This window comes from Equus przewalskii, chromosome 6, assembly GCF_037783145.1.
Source record: "Equus przewalskii isolate Varuska chromosome 6, EquPr2, whole genome shotgun sequence".
Lineage (NCBI taxonomy): Eukaryota > Metazoa > Chordata > Mammalia > Perissodactyla > Equidae > Equus > Equus przewalskii.
In genome coordinates this window covers 93,516,289-93,533,993 of record NC_091836.1, presented here as the reverse complement: position 1 = coordinate 93,533,993, position 17,705 = coordinate 93,516,289, and the positions used below count along the sequence as shown (strand labels likewise).

Genomic DNA, 17,705 nt, shown 5'->3' with positions numbered 1-17,705 from the left:
ACTCCAAAGTGATTTTTTGTGTCCCTATTTTCAGAGATAGACATGGATAGCATCGCTTTTTAAGTTCAGCCTCACCCCACTATCCTGCTAAAATGTAACAGTATACGTTTGCATGGAAATAATTTTGGAAGGTTAAATGCCAAAATATCAAAAGCAGCCCTTTTTGTATAGAAATTATTCATAAGTAATTTAAAACTACTTTTTGCCATTCTGTATTTTCCAATTTTTTTTCAATACACATATACTGCTTGTATTAATTTCAAAAAGGAGTTGTGTCTAATCCTGGGAGACTTGAAAAACAGAGGGACTGACACATGGAATGCATCTAGAGGCAAGGCTTATGAAAAACAATTTCAGAAACTAGGAAAATTTTTTCTGGAGAAGAGAGAACTTAGAGGAGCTGTGATAGCATCTCTGAAATTTCAGAAAGATCCATCAGAGCAGAAAGGCGTTAACTTATTCTGTATGATTAAAAGGGGTAGGATTAGGACAAAAGGGCCATCCCACAGGGAGACCAAATTCTGCTGATTGTAAGAAAGCTCTTTCTCAAAGTCAGAGCAGGCCAATATTTACTGTCACGGAAGGCATTAAGAAATACATTCAATAAAGATTTGGAATGGAATTCTAAAAGACGCTGGATCATATGATGTGAGACCAGACAGGGGGTTCTGAGTCTTTTTTCTACAAGCACACAACATTTTGTGCATTGGAAAACACTGCTGATATAAATAATACATCCTCCATCAATCTACTCATCGACATGATCCCTAATCATTGCAAATTTTTTTCTAATCATTAATTTTTAGCATCTCTTCAATCAAATTCATAAGTTAAGAATCAAACAATCTGATTGTATTCCTCCTTTCCACCCACAGGAGTCTTTCAACAGAAACCTGGTGCCTGAAATGCCTCGGGTCCCACCCCTCAGCATGAGACAAGAGAGCAGGAGTAAAGGAGAAACAAGGGAAGCAGAGGAACAGCAGAGCAGGGGCTGCGACACCGCCAGGGCTCTTTCCCAGAACTGAGACGAAATCACCAGGCAACTATGTTTTCCCTCCAGGAAAATCAACCCTGTCTTGCTTCTTTTCATTGTTTCTGTTTCTGTTTTTTTTCTTCCTCATCTTTTTATTTTATTTTATTTTTTTTTAAATTTTCCTTGTCATGCTTACCTGAAAGTGATCCAAAGAGAGCAGTAATGTGTCCAAATGGCAATGTTAAAGCAACCTGGGGAAATGAGCTAAGCAAGTTGTGGGATCAAAGACAGCTGCGTTTTCGGTACAATTAAACACTTTTTGGGAAAAACCTACAGACAAGAGCAGGGCTCAAGGGGCAGCCATTGGCCTTCAACCTGTAAGTCAGGAGCCAAACAGCATGGAAATCAGCCTCACAGTCTGGGGACGCAAGGAATCTCTGAGACAGATCACAAGATCCGTCTCTTTTCCTTGGCCTGAAAAGCTACTTAAGATTGAGTTATAGGATGCAGAGAATGCTTACATGTCCCTGGAAAGCACTTCCCTTCTCCGTGCCTCATTTTCATCTGAGATAAGGTTAGAACTGCTGTTCCTCATCTGAGGTCCCTGGGATCCTTAAGGATTTAGGAACAAGAGGTAGTGACAAGAATTGTTAAATTGTTTTTAATATCTCTGAAAGTTCAATGGAAATCATAAGGCCATGAAAGTAATCACTATTGAGTTTGATTTTGTTTGGAATTCATTAATACATTGAGCTCATGCTGGTTACTTAAAGGTGATGAAAAATGATACCTGGCAATTGATAACTTTGAGGGTTTTCTGGGATGTGATCCGTGGACCAGACATTGGTAACAAAACATGGTCATCTTGGTCATGATCAAGAGTGAAGCTCTCAACTCAGTGAAAAAAATAAATAAAAGAGGAAAAGATAGGAAACTTCAGAGTAGGCAACGTATAATTGTCCTGTAAGTCCTCACATTCTCTGGTTTGAAGTTTCTAATTTCTGTGGCCTAAATTGTCATGATTGGATTTTAAATTGTTTATTTCAAAATTAATTTCCCAGGGTAATCTTGTGAAACTCACCCTCCTATGAAGAGGCAAATGGATGACACTTTTCTCTACAGAGGCAGTAAATTCTCCTATTCCTTTCTTTGACTGTATTGTAGGTACAATTTAAAGGATTAACCAGCATTTGGAAATGGGAGCATCAGGCCTCACTTGCCAGGACTTTGTCTCTTTGAGAGTCGCTATTGATGATCTTAAGCACACCAAGACATTTTTTCTTTATATTTGTTTATATGAAGCTCTTTTTTAAAGAGAAATATTTACTTTAGATCTTCCCTTTGGGCCATGACAGGGATGGAGTTGACAACCACAGGAAAATCTCAGTGCACCCCTTCTCAAACTACAGATGTTTTTGTGGGCAGAGTACGGTCCCTTTCTTTTCATAATGTACTATTTTAGGTCTTAAACATCTGCCATTGGTATTATTTTAATCCTATAATTGGTTTCCTGGCCTCCAATCTATCTTACTATTGCTGCCAGATCGATCTTTCTAAGGCACAGTTCTGAAAATACTTCTTGCTCAAAATCCATCAATAGCTCCTCATTGAGTGTAGAAAGAAATGAATCTCCATGGCCTGGGATTCAGGGCACTGTATGGTCTGACCTTGAAATTCTTTTCAGACTTTCTTCCCATTACGGTCCCCTCCACTTTTAAGTCTAGCAATAACACTGTACTTGTCATCGTCCATTTTATCAGGCATTTTTCATGCCTCCAAGCCTTTGCCCATGCTGTTCCCTACAGCTGGAATTCTCTTTCTTTCTATTCTTAAAAAAAAATCTAAGTCTCTGGGGACCAGCTAAAATGTTTCTCTAAAAAACATAAAGTCATTTTACCTGTGTACTTCCATAGAACTTTGCACGTATTTTAGTCAACTTTATGTTGTATTTTACAGACCTGCTTGTAACGCTTGTAAACTGCTAGAGATCAAGAATTAGCTTTCATCTTGACTCTCTGCAAGAGTCTCTAAAATAATTTAGTTGCCCCCAAAGTGGTCAATTGCTACGTTATTCTTTGAAAACTCTCATGGGGAGAGAAACTGACTATGTAAGAAGAAGGGATATCTTCCTGTTACTTTAGAACCTAAAGATGAGACTGCATTCAAAATATTCATGTTTAAGATAAGCCCCCACAATTTTTATTAAAAGCTTTCCTTAGCTTTTTAACTTTAATCTTACCAAGTTCCCAAATGGAATAACCAATAATCTGGGTTTTTAATTTAATTTAATTTTTCTAGATCAGGAGCCTAGGTGTCTCTGGTGGCTGCTGCTGGAAAATCACCCATCCACTAGATACTTGCCAAGGGTCCTGAGCAAAGATTCTGCTGATTGCAGGAAAGAGAACATTCTAATCAAGAAGAAGTAGATTCTATTCTACTTCTGCAGGAGTCAAGGAAGAGAAGCTTGAAATTCTAGGTAGGAATTATCAGCTGCTCAGAAGTGTCAGGTACAGAGGAGGGTCCTGATATATAACTAACGTGATGGGTTACTAGGTGGGACATGGAAGGGATAGAAACTGGAAGATGAAACAACAGGTAGAATTCAAGAAATAGATGAGACTCAATGTTGACAGTAGGGGAAAGGATCAAATTATTAAGTATGGTTAATTGTTTTCCCATTGTTATTAAAAACATAAGAAGGTCTATGTCAGAAAGTAGCATGCTTTATCCAAGTGAGCTGAGATGCTTTCAAACAAGGGAAAACTCTTGATATTTAGCTAAGTTAAGCAGCCTTATTTGGTAAAATGTTTGATTACTATTAGATTTGAAGAAATATTGAAAATGGCTTGCAGACCCCTATTATAATCTGTGTAGACTCCTAGGAGCCCATGATGTAAGATTTGGGGGAATGGTTATAGTGGGTCAATCCCCATTCTTCCACCTTCATTTTTGGAACACGAGGAACTTGACATTTCCCTTAGCTTTACCTTCTCCTCCTATTATTTTACTCCCAAAAAAGGTCTTCATTTTAAAATCTCTGTTCCCTCTGAAGCCACTCATGTGTAAATGACTCAGGTCTGCTATCCACGCTATTTCTTCATGAAACCTCACTCCACCATCTGCAACTATTTGAAGATAAAGAGGTCCAGATCCAAGCCTCACAAAGAATTTTCTTCAAGAGAGGCTTAAAAATGCAACACATGACGCGAGAGTCACATGGCACCAGGTGAGAAGAAGGCCTTTCGAGGATGCTGGAGAAGGTGCTCAATGGAGGGAGACCGGAGGGCTGTCCCTGTCAGCTGTGACCTGTGCATTTTGCAGAACTGTCCCCCTTCCCTTCTGTGCATGGATAAGCTGTGCTCAGTGAGATTTTCTCTTTTTATCCATTTATTTTTATTTAGAAAAACAATACATGGCTCCCTATAAAAATCCTAAAGCTATAAAAATATCAAGTAAAAAGTCAAATTATTTTTTTACTATGCCCTAGATCTCCCCTTTTACAGCCAGTCCCAAATCAGTCTGTACCCTTATTCATCTCTTCATGTGCATTTACTAAGATGTGTGTGCATATGTGCCTTTTATCTACACATATCTTTTCACTCTAAATATGAAATAATTCTATTTCATGGCCATCATTTCACATAAATTATCATGTCAGAGGTGAGTGTTCTTTCCGCAATCTTATTGTTGAACTAGAAGTAGAAATATGTTTTTGTGTCTTTTTTCCCCCTGAAGATTTGGCCTTCTGCTGAATTCCAAATCATAGGTTAACCTTCCTCTGTTCCACAAGCAGAGGATAATGTCAACTGTTAAAATCTGCCCTTCTCGTTGCTCTTCCATGTTCTTCGGGGAGAATCTACCGGCCTTTAAGAGAAGGGACAACGACAGAGCCCTGTCTGTCAGCAACGGACTATTTCAAAGGGGCAAAAATACAGGCCGACAGTCTGAAACCTCTCACGCCAATGAGCAGCCCGCCCCGGGCCGGGGTGGCCTGGGCATCACCTCTGCCCCCTTCTCCTCCTTCACCTCGTTCTGCCTGGCACGCACTCCTTCTCCTCTGTGCTCTTCTTGCCTTTCTTGGCATCTCTTTGTTCAGTGTTTCCACTTTTCTATTTGGCATCTCCTCTTCCTTTGCTCATATTCTCCTTTTCTCTCCTTTCTTACTTAACTATTCTGTAGAATTACAGTATTTTCAAAAACACGTTTTTGTAAAGGCTTAATTAAACATACTATACATATTAACACAATGAATACTGTATAACCATTAAAATTTATGACGTGGAAGCACATTTTTGACACAGAAAAATGTATATAATACGCTGTTAAATATTTTAAAAATCTACAAAAGCATCTATATATAGTAAAATCCTACTTTGAAAAATAATTCTGTCTATATAGACGAGGAATGTTATAAAACGGTTAACAGGGTTTATGTTTGGGAGGTAATAATGTTATATTGTCTTACGTTATTCTTTTTCAATTTTTTCGTATTTTAAAATTTTTCCTTGTTTAGTATACATGGCGTGTAAAGTGATTTTGCAAAGGAACTTCAAACACGCTGACTTTACTGAATGAAGTTATTTTGCCTTTTCTAAAATTGTGGTAAGATAAATTACGCAGTTAAAAATGCATAGTAAAAGGAGAAAATGGAATTAAAATGAGAATTTAAAGTCAATAAAAGATAAAGTGAATTTTCAACCACGTAGAAGACTAAAGAAAAAAAAGAACAAGAAGGAATTCTTCCACGCAGGGGAGGCAGGACCTCTGCCACCACAGGGAAGACTGTCTCTGTTCCGTTCCAGGCTCACACTGGGCCAGCAGTCAGCCCAGAGGGCACTTTGGGGCAGAGCTCTGCAAATACACTTGTGCTTTCAGTATCTTCCTGAGGACAAACAAAATAATATAAATTAACTATAAATATATATATATGTATACATATACATAAAATGTATGTCTGTATACAGGCAGGTAGGTAGGTATGTATGCATGTATGTCTAAACTTAAAAAGGAAAATAAATTGTTCTTCATTTATATACGACTCTTGATTGAATCCCTACCCCCAGTCCTCCCCTCTCGCCTGAGGTTCTTGCCCCTAAAATCAAACCCAGAAGATGCAGGGCAACCACACAAGAGATAAGCATGCAGAGGCTGCCATCTTGTGGCCCTCTGGAATTGCTTCCACTGGCCATCAGTTTTACTGTTCTACAACACAGCTGGTTCAGATTAGACTTGTTTCAGACTGTAGTCTACAGACTATGAATGCAAATCCTATTCGTACGTTAGAGCAGGATTGGGGTCTCACACAGTCATTTTTCACCACTTTTTAAAAAGAAAGGATCGTTTGAGTTAGGGCGTGTGGCTCATTTCCGGCAGTTTTGCCATTAGCGTTGTTCTGCATGACCTACTGTCTTCAGCCATTGGAGGCATTCAGAAGTCCACAGAGCACCTCCCTGTGTGTGTTTGCTGCATTCTGAGGACTTTCCCCAGACAGCCGGGGAAGGGACAGCCTCACAGAAGCCTCTCTGTGTGTTAGCCTAGAAGAGAAAATATTGGAAAGATGTCTTAGAATTTCATAGTGTGCAAAAAATTTTATCTAGCAGCTCTGTTCACACACACACACACACACACACACACACTTCCTCTATTCATTTGCTTCTCTAGTGTTGGAAAAGGCCTGGTGGACTTCAAATTACCTTGTGTCATTTTGTCAGATGTGCAGATGGCTCCTTAGTCAAATAATCAACACAGAAATTACTAAAAAGACTTCATATCTATTCTAACATAGGCTCCTTGGACATAAGAAGCACTGTACATACCAACTGCCAACCAACGTCTGAGAGTTGCGGCTTCTGGAAACAAAACACTGAAGCAGTGAGTGAATCTTTCAATGCAGCTCCATAGCTGACTCATCCTCTCCTCCTGCTAATTCATTTCTGGGGAATCTGTGTCCTCATGGGCCCATCACACTCACACATCAGACTAAATTGTCCCTCCACCATCTCCCTGACCCGGGGTTTCTAAATCTCCCGATGTCTTGCCTCTTCAATCATCTCTCTCTTTCTTTTAACAATATTATTTCCTTCAGCAACTTCCTCTTTTAGTGTATAAATTAACTAAAACTCCCTCATCTTTAAAAATACAACAAAAAAATCCCAAAATAATAAAGCTAGTTTTGCACAATCATATATTTCTCCTCAGCCACCATCCCTAGTCTTCTTTCTTCTTTCCCTGCAAACCTCTCAGAGGCATACTTTATATTTCTGCATTTCTGCGACTTTCACGATGTGATTTAGATGCAAGGACGCAAGTGAACACACGTAGGTTAAGATGTCATCAACACTGTGGCAATATTTTAAGTCATAAAAGTGTAGAGGTCATCTGGGGAAGGAACATAGTTTGAGAATAAAAGAGGGTTGATGGCTAAAGATCAAGAAATGCCTGAATATAAAGTGTGGACAAAGAGAGAAGAAGTAGAAAACAGTCGATGGAGGGGGCAAGAAGATGAAAGAACCAAGAGAGTTCAGTGTCACTGAGTACCAACAGCAGTAGTATAAGCAACAGTAAAATAATAATAACAATAATAAATATATTGACCACCCATTTTGTGTTAACCCCTCTTTTAGGTAATTGTATTTTTAAAATTTAATTCTCACTTCAATCCTCAAGGTAGATATCATTTTTCTCTTGTACAGCTGAGGAGTCTGAGGCTCAGAGGATTTATTTTTTTTCCCAGTTTTACAAAATCGTATGGCAGAGGCAGGATTAGAATTCAATCCCCTTTGTAATATTTCGCATACCTCAAATGACACTTTATAAATCTGTATGTAAAACTGTCTCCTTTTTTCTGTCCCTGTCTTCATAAACGCCCAAGCACTCTCTGGATGAACACTCTCGTCTCTCTCCCGGCCTCATTGCTCTTGGTCCCGTCATCCTTCTGCAATGTGTTGATTCCTCGAGATACTACTCTGCTTCTTCATCTTCGTTTCCATCACAAACCAACCTTCCACAAGATCACAGATCCTGTAGATAAAATCTTACTTCCTCAATTAAACCCTCTGCCTCTAGGGATAGCTTTCTTAAAAACCATTCTGATAAACTTCTCTCTTTCATCTTCCATTTTGAAAAAAGAAAAGAAGAAGAAGAAGGCGTGTATAAGTTTTCTATTGCTTCTGTGATAATTCCACAAACTTCGTGGCTTGGACAGTACGAATGCGCTATCTTCCAGTTCTGGAGATCAGAAGTCTGACGTGGGTCTCACTTAGGTACAACATGTCAGCAGGGGTGTGTTCCTTCTGGAGGTTCTAGAACGGGCAGAATCTGTTTCCTTGCCCTTGCCAGCTTCCAGAGGCCATCTGAATTCCTTGGCTAGTGGGCCATTCCTCCACCTTCAAGGCCAGCAACATCAGGCTGAGTTTTTCTCACGCTGCCATTCCTATTTCTCCTTCTTCTGCCTCCCTCTTCCACTTAGAAGGACCCAAATGATTACTTTGGCCCACTCAGATGATCCAGGACAACCTCCCCATAGCAAATTCAGCTGATTAACAATCTTACTTCCATAAGCAGTGTTACGGGCTCTTTGCCATGTAACCTAACATGTTCACAAGTTCTAGGGATTGAATGTGGACATTTTGGGGGGGCCGCTATTCTGCCACTATACTGCTTACCACATGGAGTTAGAGAAGATTCACTAGAATAGTGCAATGAACTCCCGTGTTCCCTTCACTGTCATGACCCTTCTCTCCATACATCCATATCTACACATATTACTTGTGTAGATAGACATATGTGTATTGTATCTGCACATATAGGCATATTATATATATATTATTTATGAAACATTTGAAAGTAAGTGGCACACATTGTGACCTTTTATACTTCAGAATGTAGCTCTTAAGAACAAAGACATTCATTTATAAGCACAGTGCAATTAGCTGGTACTGCATTTTGGCAGCAATACTACCTGAGTGATGCTGTGTCCGCTCAGTGCGCTACACTGGGAAGCACATGCTCTCAGGCTATTCTCCTGTTGGTGATGCTCATCTTCATTACTCGACTTGTGGTGTTTGCTGAGTTTCTCTGCTACACAGCTACCATTTCCCCTTCATAACGTATTAGTAGTCTGTGGGGGGTACTTTGAGACTGTAGACTTGCTAATTCTCATCCTATCAAACATTTCCACAATGTTGTTAGCCTACATTGCTGATTCTTGCCTGAATCAATTATCAGTAAAGATGACTGCAAAGTTGGGATTTGTTGAAAACCTTATCATCCTTTCTGTACTTACTAACTTGTATTTTATTATAAAGATTATGCCAATCTTCAACTCACAAAGTTCCAGTAGCTGTTCAGGGTCTGTAGAACAGGCTGCTAACCAACGTCGTGAGAACCATGGGGGAGTGCAGGGCCACAGGATGTAAATTTTCCACTCGATAAAGTCATCTCCTATGGAGACTCCAGCTCACCTGTCAACTGTTCTGTGTTTGTTCTGATTGCGCCTTGGTCTATGTGATAGGAAGACAGGTCTTCAAAGAGAAAAGGGGTAGCATGAGCTCTTCTCCAGCTGGCCCACTGGGTCATGCCAGTGACATGAGTGAAGAGGTATGCCTGTGCTAAGTGTTGGGATGGGAAATGGTAACATGCGTGTCATGCAGTTGACTTCCCTGGTAATGAGGCATTAAGGGTATATGAATCTGGGAAAACTCAGACTAACTTTTCAAAATCCTGAGAAGGGATGCGAGTCTCTTAGACATGAAAAGAAAACCCAAATTCATCCTCCTTGACAGCTGTTTACAGTTATTTCCCCATGACCACATTCAATCACAGTTTATAGTAACCAAACTCAGGCCACAGACATTGTCATCTATATGATGTTGGAGACTCTGATTATATTGCAAAGTTCACTCAGTATTATCATCATGAAATGCTTGGTTGGACAGATCAGGCCATCGAGATGTCCCTGGGGTTTCCCAGCCCTTTTAGTTCACTGATTCTAAGTAGATAGCCCTGGCTGATACTGGACTACGGTATGAAGTGATCAAGGTTCAATAAGTCTCTACTAATTTTATACTAACTCTCAATGCTGTGCTTAATGACATGACCAAAGAGAATGACAGACTAGTATGCCTGCTATTAAGAAATACATTATTCAGTTGGATAAAGTGAAAATAACAAAACAACTAGCATATTTGATGAGGAACAACCTCTGAGATTCAGGACCTTTGTGAAGGAACCACCGTTTAATTGAGTCTTAAAAATTGGGTGGGATTTGAACTGAAGGAGAGGAGAAGGGATGGTATTCTAGGTAATGGAAACTGCAAGAACAACCTGTGGGAAGCAGAAATGAAGATGGCACTGCTGTGTAAAAATCAGAATTAAGACTGAAGAGGAAGGTTCATGTTGGAGAGCAAAGAGGAGAATGATTTGTAGAAGTAAGACGAAGCTGGTGAATGAGAGATGGTGGAGCCCAGGCAAAGAAGTTTCACCTTAAGATGACAGACAGTTGTTCTTGAGAGAGGTAAAAATAGTACTTTAAGAAAATTACATTGTAGAGACTTGCAGGATGGATTAGAATGGATGGAGATGAGAGGTAGGGACATTACTTAATAGGTGCTGTGAAATGCTTTGTAAACAGAATGCATGATGTGAAGGAGATAAATATGAAGGAGAACCAGAAACAGAATGAAATCCCTTGGAATGCAGAAGGCAGAGTGAGTTTAAGAGATTTCGGAGGAAAAATCAAAGTAGGTTAGAGGGACCTCGCAGACTAACAGCTAAACCCCACAATCTACTCCTGGCCCCCAGCAGACAGTGAGCACACACAGCAACTGGGTGTTTCTACCAAAAAAAAAGGTGAAATGAGCACATGAGATAATTATTCAGTTAATTCTCATTGAAACACCTTCATACTGACTACCTATTCATTATTTCAGAAGGCTTAGAAATGACTTGTAGAGCACAATAAAATATGATAAATTGGCCTGGGTTAAAAGAGATCCAAAAAAATACAGAAAAATTCATAAAAGACTAGACACAGGATGAAAGCATAAATAAGGTTAATCATTAAAACTATAAGGACCACACCATTAATATGGGTGTGAGCCAGAAATTTGGCTGTAAACTATCCAGCAGCTAATCCCAAAAGGAAAAACTTGACAATTAAACAAACCAGTGTTATCAGATAAAGCTATATGGCTTACTAGATCGATTTTAAGTAATCTTGGTTCTAAATTTAGCACAACAACTTCCCATTATAGGTATTTCAGGTTAAAGTTATTTTTCTCTGCTACAAGACTCTCCATTTCTCTCCCTACATTCCTCTCCCTGACACACACTCTACACACAGATACACAGAGAAAAGTATTAGAGCCGAAAGTAATTAAAGAAGAGCTAATGTCTGGCCACTTCAGCTAATATTAATGGATAATTCAACACTCCTCCACCTCCTCATCCAAAAAAAAAAAAATCTTAGAAAGTATTCCCTTGAGATACAAATACAGAATTGATCGTTGTAATATTATACCTTGTGATGGACTTGATAAAATTAAGAATTTATAGGTAGACAGGGTGGGCAGGAGAGAAGTGAGAGAGAAGGAAATGGGATTTTCTTTTAGATTTTTTCCACGATCTGAAAGCTTATCACAAACCAGTGTTTGACCTTGATTGTAAACATGAATTTTTGCTGAATCTGTTCCAAGAAGTTAGCTAAATCTGGCAGGCAGATAATGTTGCATACCTAAGGAAAGATTAGGAAACCCCTGCAAGTCAGACGTGAAGGAGATCAAGGACAAGTTGAAATAACATTTAGAAATAAGCACACAGTGTTGCTTGCAGTAAAGTACGATGGGCTGTTTAATCAGATACTGCGGTCTTAGGGGAGGGAAGCATTTATGTGCAAACTCATGGCACAGTGAGTTCTCCAAATGAGAAAGAGCTCATCAAAATATAATGTTCCTTCTCTAAATTCCTGTTGTGATGGGTCTCAGGTACTTCACAACAAGGTCTTAGTGGATTCCTGCTTTTATAGGCAAAGCCACTGCAAAGTCTTGGGATGCTTTCATTTTTGTTACATCCCAGCCACCAACCCCAAAAGACTCTGCCTCTCCAGTCGGAGAAAGTGAAATTACAGCTTATATAATACAAAGAAAGAATGTTTTATTTTAGCAAGGGGGATTTTATGGAAGTTATTCAATAATATCCTTATGAGCCAAAAGGGGGCGGAAAAATGACTTTGATTAGAGTGTGAAATTGAATGGAGAATCAAACACATGTATCGGATGACATCAAAACATATTCAGTGTATGAGAATTGAAAGGAAGCTCGTGTCTAAGAAAGCAGCAAGCCCTAAGGGCAAGGCCATAGCTTTAGAATCACACAGATCTGGATTTGTGTTCTGGCTCTGGCACTTATTAATGCTATGACCTTGGGATAGTCAAACTACTTTCTCAGTCTCAATTTCCTCATCTGTAAAACAGGAATAGTGATACCTATTTCTTAGAGTTGGTGGAAGACATAAGGGGAGATTCTATTTAATACAGCTTGTATAAAGCCAGGCACATGAGAGGTAATTAATACACGATGACGACTTTACCCATTTAAAGGAGTTTTTGAGATTCTGGGGGTTTAAAGATATAGTTCTTACCCTCAGGAATGCAGAGTTTAACAGAGGAGTCAGGGAAATAAAGAAATAACAAATAATGTGATATGTATTACAGTAACAACTTGTATAATATTTCAAGAGATCACAGGCTAGTCAGTGATGAATTCTGTTCTGGGTAGCTGGGGAAGGCTTCGTGGAGGACACAGCATCCGGACCAGTCTTAAAGATGAGGAGCAAGTTTTCCATTTCTCAGCCTGAACAAACATAAGGATGTGTGACAACCCTGGAGTAAAGTCTTAATGGGGACAAGGCACAAAAACTGAGGACTGAGAAATAAGTTGGAGTTAGATTTCAAAAGGCAAGATACATTTTGCTAAGGATTTGGAATTTGTCTTTAGACACTGGGGGTTATGGATGGATTTTATGATTTTTAAGCAAATGAATGACTGGTTTAATCTGTTTTAGAAGGAGCCCTGACAACTCTATGAAAGAAGAAGTAGAGAATTGAGAGACTGGAGAGAGAAGATAAATTGGCTGTCACCATAGTCCACGTGAAAAATAATAAGTGCCTGGACCAAGGCAGTGGTAGTGAGCATGGAAGGGGTAAGACTGAAATTCCAGAGACTTTCCAGAAGTAGATGGATAGAACTTGGTAATGGCTGCATACTGGAGATTAAAGAGACAGGAGTTTTAACGACACCTACAACAGATGTGGACATGATAGCCAATCTGACAGAAGAGGAAGAGCAGTCCTGTGGACACAGTATTGAATTTAATTTTGGACAGGCTGATCTGCAGTGCTGAGGAGTCATCCAAATGGAGATGTGCAATAAATAGTTGTGCATTCTGGTCTGGAGCTCAAGAGTCAGAGATGAAGATAAAAGGTGAATGCCTGTAAAGAATTATGCCAACACAGCAATAGTTGCTACTGACTGACACTGATTATGTGCCAGTCACGATCTAAAAGCTTTAATACATTGTTTTATGTAACTCTGTCACTGTCTTCCTGTTGAAGCTGGGAAACCTCAGAGAACCTAAATAACTACCCATAAAGAAAGTGAATTTCACTCCTTAGAGGGAGAGCATACAAGGTCAGTTGAGAAGATGTTACAGTGAGTAACAGGAAGGTAAACTCAAACTCTGTAATTTATTGTATTCACATCATTGAAATGTCCCCAAATGGATAGGTCCGGCTGAAATTTGGCCCTAAACCTCAACCATGTCTCATAAGAACCAGCTTCCATGCGACTCCTGCTCTGCCGTCCACAGGTTTACTCTGATTGACCAGTTTAAACCATATGCTCACTTCCTCCCAATTAACTTGGCTGGAGGAACATGCTGCGCTGACTCACTTATACCCGGTTTCATGTTCATCCTGGTGAACCAGCCACTATAGCCAGAAAGGAGGATGGGATTATGCTAATTGGCAAAGGCCTAGCAGGGCCTGATCTTGCTTTGTTGATATGGGCATCAATCCCATTCAAATTTTAGGATTGGAAAAAGTTGAGTTCTTTAGGAAGGGAAAGGGGATGAAGCGGAGACAAGTAACTTACCAAACAGAGTAACCATGAAAGAGGAGCAAAGATGAAATTCTGGAAGGCGCTATACTTAAGGGACAGGTAAAAGAGGCGACAGTGCTGCAAGAGAATGCGAAAGAATGAGGAAATAAGAGGAAAGCTGGGAAGAGCAGTGTCTCAGACACGGAAGACAGAGGAGTTCCAGGGTACGCTGGAGGCTGACTGCAGAAAAGTCCCTTTGTGTTAGTTCTTGGGAAGGGATTAAGCTATTACTAAACATTGCCAAAGCCTTTTTAAGTGAATAGAAGTAAGAATTATACTCTAATATGATCGTGAAACATCACTTGATATTTTCCAATAATTTTCTCGTGCTCTTGAAATAATTCTATGATTCCTTTTTTCCTTTAAAGAAGGCAATGTGGAGAGTCTGATGACAGGCCTGTTCATAGGTTCTTCGTTGTGGAGGGCCCTCTGACTTCCTACATGGTGGAGGAGCGCTCTGTGGTGCCTTTGGACTGAGCATGATCTCCATTGAACCCCATCCCCAAGGCCTTAGCAGGCACTCAGCCTGTAGCCACACACTTCCTATGCACAAAACATCCTCTCCAAGACTGAAGAGGCAGAATGAAAAACTGTTTCCTACTGGACTGGGTTATTCACAGCAGCTAAAGATACAGCATTGCTCTATAGAGGAGCAGAGGTTGGGGGCAGGGGGTGTGACAGACCCGTGTTTGAATCTAACTTCAGATGCGAGTCTTGTGAATTTAACCAAGTTACTACATCCTCTGGAGGCTCAGTTTCCTGACAATAAGATGGGGAAATTAACGCTACCTTGAAAAATGTTTATAACTTTAAATAAGATAATATATGCTTATTAACTATCACGACACATCATAGTTGTTCAATAAATGGCAGTCGTGAACTCTCATGTGTGATCTTTAATAGCTGATATTATTATCTATCATGAGAAGGAGGCAGTATGAGTAGTGGTTAAGCACACAACAAAGAAAACCAAGTTGCCTGGGTTTGAACTCCACAGCTATTTTTATTTTTTTAAAGATTAGTACCTGAGCTAGCAACTGTTGCCAATCTTCTTTTTTTTCTTTTTTTTCCTTTTTCTCCCCAAATCCCTCCAGTACATAGTAGCATATTTTAGTTGTGGGTCCTTCTAGTTGTGGCATGTGGGATGCCACCTCAGCATGGCCTGACGAGCGGTGCCATGTCCGTGCCCAGGATCCCAAACAGTGAAACCCTAGGCTGCGAAGTGGAGCCCTCGAATTTAACCGCTCAGCCACAGGGCTGGCCCCCTCCACAGCCATTTTAAATCATATGTCCTTGGACAACTGTACCTCAGTTTCCTCATCTCTAGGCTACTGGTAATAATAGTACTTTCTCAATGGGTTGAAGGAGAATTAAAAGAGAGGATAGATATATAATTCTTAGGTCTGCCTCCGAAACTCAGTAAATGAGCAGTAAACACTGGCTTGAATTACTACTACACAGGGTGATGATGGGAGGGTTGTAACTTTAATAGACCATCTCAGAGATGTTCCAAATGCTAGGGCACTTTTTATCACCCGACCTCATTTCATGAGAGCGCAGATGAGTTTTTCGTTGGTTATCTTTAGACACACAATCTTGTTAAGGACATGTGATCTCCTGGTGGGTCCACACTGACCTTTGCGCCCAGCACTCAACGTACAACGTGGTCAGAGCAGCAGCAGCCACCTCCAGGAGCTGTAAAATATAAATGACATACATTCTGTGACCCTCCAGATCCAGATAAGATCGAATCGGAGCTGCACTGTACACTCTCTGGAATTTCCAGTCCCTCCTCAGGCAGGACAGGGTTTGGCATTCTCACAGTCAACTCTGATGCTGAGCTTTTCCTCTCTTCTGAGTTTGTTCAGGAATGTGACCACTCTTGCCTTCTCTCTCATGCTCTCGTCAGTTCTGTAATGGTTTTCCTGGAAGCTCTGTCTCCTCCTTGAATATCAGGAGAGAGGAAGGCAGAGAGGGAACGATGACGGAGGTCATGAGGGCACTTCAGCAGACAGTGACAATCACTGACAATTTGGGAGAACGAAAGAAGTGTTTGTATGGTAGTAATTTAAAAAATTTCCAGTTAGACACATGCTGTTGCATAAAGTCTTCATAGTACTGGACTTTTGACACATTATTTCACCTTTCAGTGTATAGCAGCCTCACCCCACCTAGCTAATGTCTCTCTTTTCCTTCTTTTTCTTGTCTCTTTAGCCTTTTGCAACTTCACCCACCATCTCCAAAGGGGTTTATTTCTCTCTTGTTCCTTTACTTCCATTGACATAGACCCTTAGATTTTCACTTTCTCTGATGTGGCTTTCTTAGAAAGGAGTTTGCTGAACAAATGCTTTATCGTGTTACCTCTGAGTAACACTTAGTAAAGTTCCAGCACATAGGACGTGCTCAGTAAACATATCAGTTCATATTAATGGTGATAGTAATTATCAATATTGTGATTTTACCAAGGGGAAGGGCACTGGTCACGGGAGCGAGATATGAGGGTGAAGCATCCTCTATTGTTGCTTAGATAGGACCTTTGGACAAGTTTCTTAACCTCCTTGTTCTCATATTCCTCAACTATAAAATAAGGTATAACCTCAGTCTCTACCTCAGAAGGGGGTTGTACGGATTGCATGAGAGAATATGTAATTTGCTTAGCACTGTGCTGAGAAACACTTAACATTTAATATGTGTTAATTATTGTGATTATTCATGAAGTGCATGCTAGTTTGGTAAACACATTTTCAAACCCTCAGACACTCACAATCAGGTGTACCCGTGACTTTCCTTTCCAACCTACTTCTGAATGTCTGGTGCAGTGGTCTGCAAAGGGGAGTTTTTCCACTAGTGGATCCAGGGTACAGGAAAAAATACAGGGGAGATATATATATATATACCCTTAACAATATGTAAATATGATTATATAATAGACATCATATAATATGACTAATATCTATATATCATATCATACACCCCAGCCTAATATACATATAATATCCTAATATATAACATAAAAATAATATATCTATCCTGACATTTGTATCTTATATATTCTCTTAAATATTTACATTTAAATAGACTTTAAAATGTAATATATTAGTACATGTAAATAACTTGTAAGTAAACAAAATACACCTATATGAGAAGTGTGATAGAAAATTTTGCTGATAGGGAGTGAAATTTTTTTAAAGTTTGGAAATCAACTTACAAGTTTCTTGGCACAATAAACAATAATTTGCTACAAGATACCAATTTGCCAGGCCTAGCCAAACTCCGAGGAAGACTAGCAGTCGATGACTTATAGGAGAGTCACAGCATGGGCTGAAGCTTAAGCATAATAGGTATCTACGATGGAGGCCATGTATAATAATAATTACTGCAACAACTAATATTTATTAAGTGCTTATTATACATCAGACGTTGGGCTAAGTGCTTTGCATATGCCATCTCCTTTAAACCACACCATCACCTTCTGTGGTTGCTGCTAGAATCTGTATTTTACAGATGAGGAAATGAAGTCCCAAAGAGGCTAAGGAATGTGCTTAAAGTTACAGAACTAGGAAGGAGGAAAGTCGGA

The 17,705-nt window shown here is 39.7% G+C and overlaps 1 long non-coding RNA gene across 1 annotated transcript; it reads right to left on the bottom strand.

The window, feature by feature from the left end:
* Positions 1 to 6,366: 6,366 nt before the first annotated feature.
* LOC139084023 (uncharacterized) lies at positions 6,367 to 16,087 on the bottom strand. Its single transcript, XR_011541306.1, has 3 exons — positions 15,951 to 16,087; positions 15,765 to 15,823; positions 6,367 to 6,507 (listed from the first exon to the last, which is right to left on the bottom strand). It is a non-coding gene; the product is annotated as an uncharacterized lncRNA (long non-coding RNA).
* Between the last annotated feature and the right edge of the window lie 1,618 nt (positions 16,088 to 17,705).